Raw genomic sequence first — 6885 nt, forward strand, 5'->3', positions numbered from 1 at the left:
TACCATCATACTGGGTATTGTGGTTCCAGATACAATCTCTTCTCCTTACATGGGTAAATTTTTTGGTTAAAATGATGTTAAAAGACTCAATTATAGGTAGGACCCACTGTCCTATGAAAATGGCCAATCCAATATTCTATAACCCTAATCGGCAAGTTGGTGGGACAAAAATCGGTTCATCGGTTCTCCTTTTCTGCAGAATCCGATTCTGCCAAGGGCTATATTGTATATCATAACCCATATTTGGGTTTAATTTCTCAGTCCATGGTTCTGTTCATGCATATTAGGTTTGAAGATGGGGTTTAGACTTCAAATTGACCCATCTTTGGGATTTAATTAGCTATATCTAGGGTTGATACATTCAATTCTACAAACTGTAGAATTTAACCTAGATTTTATTAGTTCTGCGGAATTGAGCTATCTCCTTAATTTATCTATTAATTAGGACTTTAGAAATCGAAATTCAATTATTAAAATAACCTGCTACCTTGAATTAAGTCCACAATTGATTTATGGGAAGGAAAATGAGATTATTTCTTCCCTAAATTCAATTCTAAACCAGTTAAAATTCTGCACTTACTCTATTGCAAAATTTTTATCCTGTACATCCTATACTAGGTTTCAATTTGTATTAATTACTCATGAAACCTAAAAGCCCTCTGTTCAGGGTTTACATAGATAGGTTTCACGTAAATTGAGTCCCAGAACCCTTCCTGAAGTTGGGGATTGACTCATTAGTTTTTGAATTCAGCCCATTGGGACTCAATTGTAGTCCTTACACAATTGAAAACACTTAACCGTAACTACCTACTGCTACTACCCTGACTAAACTCATCAACTTAATAGGGCAGCAACCTTACCCAAATGCAGGCAGCCTCAATCCAGCCCTCTTCTTCTCTTCTTCTCTTCTTCTCGCAACAATATTCGGTGAGAATGAGTGAACAGTAAAGCCCTAAGGCTCTTATAAGTCCAGCCAAAACAGACCTTTGGCTAGGACCCTAAAATAAACCTATCGCTTTTAAAGCTTATAACTTTAAGTGGGCCCCATTGCCATTTGATCTAAAGCATGGGTTATATTTAGCAAATAGACTTCTAATCATGGGGTAGACATGATGAATTGGGTGCTGGGAGGTGGGCCCCGCATATAAAAACTTTTTATTTTTTTATTTTTTTATGCATTCTTCCAGCCAAATTGGCTGGCCGGTTTGCCCATTTTTGGCTCCATTAGTTGTCCTAACTCCTGATTTCTTGAGTCTACTCAATGTAGGACTGGTCTCACCCCTTTTCTGACCATCCTATCCCCTTTACTTGGTCTGTGATTCTGCTAAAATTCTCTCTCTTACTGCTATACAAGTGGATTCACCACAAAGTAGCCCACTTCCTATGCCAATTGAGTCCTAACACTGAGCTCAGCTGCTTCCAATTTCAGGGTGTTACACCTTTTGCTGCTTTCAATTTCAGGGTGTTACACCTTTTGCCCACAAACTTCTTAGCAGTCTCCATTTTTGTCTCAGATTTTTATATCTCTATTTGTGCGATTTCTTGGATCCAACACTTCAACCTTTTTATTAATTAAACGTTTCCTTTTTTTTAAGATTTTGTTTGTGGCTGGTACCTTTGCGAATTCGACATAATTGGAGAAGAAAAATTGATTTGGCACATGAGGCAGAGTCGATTGGGACAACATTTATTATTTGGCAATGGAGCTGGACTTTCTAGAAGGAATAGTGGAGAACTTATTGGACCAAGAGAGTCGAATAGGTTTTCATTGGAGGGGAAGGTGGTGTCGAGAAGACTTGCAGTTGAAATCTCTCAATTCTTCTCTCCATCATTTCAATCCTCTGTTTTGATCATCGCCACCAGAGCGATGCATTTCAAAACTGCTTTGTGAAGATGCTTACTTCGGTCAATAGATTCATGAATAGGCTCCATCGGCAATGAACATCTTATGAGCTGCTTGTAAACCATGATAATTACCGACAGATCCGAGAGAAATGGACTAGCCAAAGCTGAAACCATAACCATTGGGTTTATGGAGGTTTGTAGCCACCAATGGTGCGAACAAAATGAGGTCATTGTAACAGAAGTGAACACTTCCAAGGACGACGACAAGAATGCCTTCTGTGATTTTGATAAGGAAGAAAAACGAAATGTAACAGATCCGACACACAAGGAAGGACGCGGTGGGAAGGAAGCAGCCCTAGCCTCTGTCCGGCTGATCATTCCGCTGGCATCTCGCATTCACGCCCCCGTTTGACTGCCACTCAGGGATGTAGTTGTAGATACGTTAGTCTTAGTAGGTCGTTGGCTCCACCTGTTATCTCCTTCTAGGACATGCTGTTGTCGTCGTCATACTTATTCCATATGTCACTTAGTCATCTCTGCCTCGCTGCGGGTCAGCCCCTCAGAGCGTAGCTCTGATCACTTCATTCAGTGATCGCGAGTCTTTAGCGAGGTTCAATACAGTAATCGGTTTAAAAGGTTACAAATGAAAGCAGAGGGGTAGTTTAGACATTTAAAAATAATAGGGGAGAAAAGAGTGGTAAAAGTTTCAATGTAGGAAGTATCAGAAAATATAATTTGAAGATAGAGAATTTTTGTAAATATAGACTACGTGTAGTGAAGTGATAGTAATTGCCCCATTTTACAATCAATTTGGCCATAAAATATCCCAACTAGGAACAAGCTCTGTTTTTTCTCTACTCCTAGATCTACCCGTCACAATGATTTTGCGTTGCTTCTTTGCAAATATAGTGAAGGAGAGGCACGAATCCTCTACTAGTTAGTTTGCAATTCTTCTCCTTTAAATGGACTCCTCTCCATTGTTGCTTTTTCGTCACTATTGGCACTTTGGGAGCAACTTCTTCATAGTAGCCTGATTTTCCTTAGCATGGACAGGGGCTAGGGCTTCTTCAGTCTCAAAAGCTCTTCCATCATGGCAGGCCCCTCTTCCTTTTTCCCTTTCAATAGGAAACCCAGTTTGACTATGCTTCTACCTCTCCACAACCACATATGCTATCCTATCTTATAGGAGTCCTAATAGAATATGCTTCTATCTCACTAGAATTCTGTAGGATACCAAATTCTATCTTCCCATATAATTTGTGTTCCTCACCATAACTGTCAGATGTGATGATAGACTTCTACGAAACTACTATTATTAGAATTCCTTTTTGATAGAGTTTCCATCAATGTGGAATCATATCCTAGCATGTATAGGTTTATTTCACAACTCTTTTTCCAAGTAATATGCAATTCAATTCTCATTCCTATTATTGTATCAAGAGCCATAGGATCATATGAGCATCACTCCTACTCTAATTCAATCTCCTTTTTCTCCTTTCTATCTATTATCTATTATGAGATAAATCCCCTCCTCTAGCCGAGCACTCTCCCCTATATTCTCTCACGCCACTCGATCTCTCCATTATCTTTCTATTCCCAAAAAAAAAAAAAAAAAAACACAATCGTCCAAGCTTTCCTCTCCCCTCCTCTAGCTGTGAGGCCTTTACACATCATGTCTGATCTATCCTCCATCACCTCTCCCCTACTTCTACTCCTCCTTCTTCGTCTCCCATTGCCCCTCCACCTCCACCTTCAACTCACCCTACTACCCACTCTGGTGCTCATTACCTTATCTCCCTCAAGCTTTCATTAAAAATTTTTGTATATTAGAAGACTCAAATTATCCCTTACTTCATTGGACAATGACTATATGACTATGTTACCAGTGACCTCCATTGCCCTCAAGATCCAGCTCAGGAAAATCATGGCATGAACACAATGCCTCTAGCATGAGCTTATTAATCGTCTCTCTCTCTAAGGAGGCCTTCGCATTAGCAGTCAAGCGGACCACTAGCAAAGAAATCTAGGATACCCTTCATGCAGCATTCAGCTCTCCCTCAACAACCAATATTCTTTCCCTCAATGTCTCTCTTCAAAATATGGTTCACAAACCAAATGAGACGATAAGTTGTTTTCTCAATCGAGCCAAGACTCTATTTGATGAACTCGTAGCCATTGGTAAGCCTCTTCTCCTTGAGGACTTCAATATTCATATTTTCCATGCCCTACAGACAGAATATCTGAACCTTGCCTCTATCATGATGGCCCACTCTGAACCGGTCAACTACAATGAATTCCATGGTCTCCTTATGAATCATGAGAACCTCATCAAGTCTCGCGGTGTTATTATTGATCTTCTATCAATACATCAGCCAGCCTCTCTCAGCAAGGTCATGGACTGCCACCCCTTCCTCTGGCAAGCATGGTAACCCCTCCTCTTGTTGTAGTGGCCGTGACTGAGCAAGTGGATTTGGGCATTCTAATGCTTTTCCTCATAGTCCTTGCTCTATCTATGGATGCACCAATCATCCGGAGAATACTTGTCATTACCGTTCCCAAGGCCAAGGTAACCAACCCAAACCACCCATCTTTCCCAACCCACTTATGTCCAACCCCTACCCACACCTACCCCCCTCCCATGCCCACTAATCTGCCCATATTCCCCCCTCCAACCCATCCACGCCACCCATTCCTACCCCATACCAACCCCAGACCTTCACCAGCTTTTGGATCCCCAACCCCAGTGCCACTCATCATGTCACTCTTGATCTGTTTTTCTCTCCTCTCTCGTTCACGTTCCTTTACACTTTTTAATTTTTACATGTTCCTTCTCTTACTCACTCTCTTCTATCGGTTAAGCAATTTTACCGTGATAACCCTATTTATTTTGAATTTCACTCTTTTTTTTTTTCTTATGGCGGATCTCATGACCAAGCGAACCCTCCTTTCTGAGTTGAGCAAGAATAAGCTTTACTCCATGTCGCCTTCCTTCTCTGCCAATCTTACGGCTACATCTTTCTATGTTTGTTGGCATCATTGTTTAGGCCATCCTCATGATCGAGTTCTTTGTCTTATGCTAACTCTCCAACTTCTTTAGAAGCCACTCTCTCTCTCTGCTCTGCTTGTCAAATGGGCAAGTCTAGTTTTTTACACCATAGTGAGACTTCTTCTCGGAGTTCCTTTCCCTTGGATTTAATTTTTAGTGATGTATGGCGTCCTTACCACATTGTTCTTCCATAAGACATCATTATTTGGTTTTATTTGTGGATGATTGCACTAAGTATATTTGGTTTTATCCTTCAAAGTTAAAATCATATGCTTTTTCTACTTTAAAACTTTTCGCTCTATGGTTGAGCATTAGTTTTCTCGATCCATTAAATCTATTCAAATTTACTAGGGTGGGGAATATTGTTCTCTACCCCCTTACTTTGCCAAACTTGGCATTCAACATAGAGTTTCCTGTCCCCACACCCATGAGCAATAGGGCACTGTCGAACGCCATAACAGACACATTACAGAGATTGGTATTACTCTGCTCACCTATGCCTCTGCTCCTTAGGCTTACTAGGACTATGCCTTTGAGTCTGTTGTCTTCCTTATTAATAGAACGCCCACATCTATCACCGGGAGCATCTCCTATTACCAGTTGGTCAACCATAATTCTCCTAACTATTCTTTTCTTAAAATGTTTGGTAGTCTCTGTTTTCCATGGCTACGCTCCTATAATTATCACAAAGTCGACCCTCGGTTTGCCCCTTGTGTCTCTCTAGGCTATAGTCCTTCTCATGTTGGTTATTGGCGTATGGATATCACCACTCATTGTATTTATGTCTCCCATTATATTTGCTTTGATGAGACCACTTTCCCTTCCTGCACCGTCTCCTCTAACCTACTACCTCCTCAACCTACCCTTACCCCTCTCCCATACACTATTGCATCTAATACACCACCAAACCCTCCCCCACCCACTTCTCCTCTTAATCCTCTACCACCTACCCTCCCCTCTCCCTTCACCACCCCACCTACTTACTCTAGCTCTCCCTCGTCTCCATGCCATATTCCGACTATTTCCCCCCACCATTACATTCCCCTCCCACCCTGCCCCTTCGAAAATAGGGATCTCTTTGGCATGGATGATGACCCCCTCTCTCCCTCACCAGGCTCACCAGACATCCACCCCCCCCACTGAATCCAGCTATTTCTCTCAGGCAGCTAAGGATCCTCTTTGGTGCCCTACCATGGCTGATGAATTTAATGCCTTGTTGCGTAATGGTACTTTGTCTCTTAGGCCTTACAGTGACTCTATGAACCTAGCTAGATGCATGTGTGTCTAGAGCATTACAAAGCCCGTCTGGTGGCTAAAGGGTTTTATCAACAACCTAGACTCAACTATCATGAGACCTTTAGCCCTGTCATTAAACCCACTACAATTCAGAGTGTTTTTTCTCTAGCAGTATCCAAGGCCTGAGGTGTTCGTCAGCTTAATGTCTGAAATTTCTTCCTTCATGGTGCTCTCACTGAAGAAGTTTTTATGGCTCAATCTCAGGGTTCTGAAGACAAGCAATGCCCTCACCATGTGTGTTGTCTCCTTAAATCCCTATATGGCCTGAAACAGGCTCCTAGGGCTTCATTTCACAGGCTGCCAAATTCCTTCTTCGCTTAGGTTTGTCATACCAAATCGACACAATCTCTCTTCATTTATATGCATGATGTTGTCACTATTTATGTTCTTGTCTATATTGGTCACAAGGAATCAGCCCTCCCATGTCAACTCTCTTCTCCAGCAATTGGTCACTGAGTTCTCGAATGAAGACCTTGGTTGCTCAACTTCTTCCTTGACATTGGGACTATATACCAATCAGACGGGGTGCTTTTATCCCAATCTTGCTACATTACAGATCTACATTAGCGGTCAGGTATGGCCAATTGTAAGCATGTTAATAACCATATAGCCACCACGTTCACAACCTTTTCTGCAGGGGGTGCTCTATTTTTTTATCCCACCAAGTACAATTCTATTGATGGGCCCTCCAGTACATC

Source organism: Macadamia integrifolia, chromosome 13 (genome assembly GCF_013358625.1).
Source record: "Macadamia integrifolia cultivar HAES 741 chromosome 13, SCU_Mint_v3, whole genome shotgun sequence".
Lineage (NCBI taxonomy): Eukaryota > Viridiplantae > Streptophyta > Magnoliopsida > Proteales > Proteaceae > Macadamia > Macadamia integrifolia.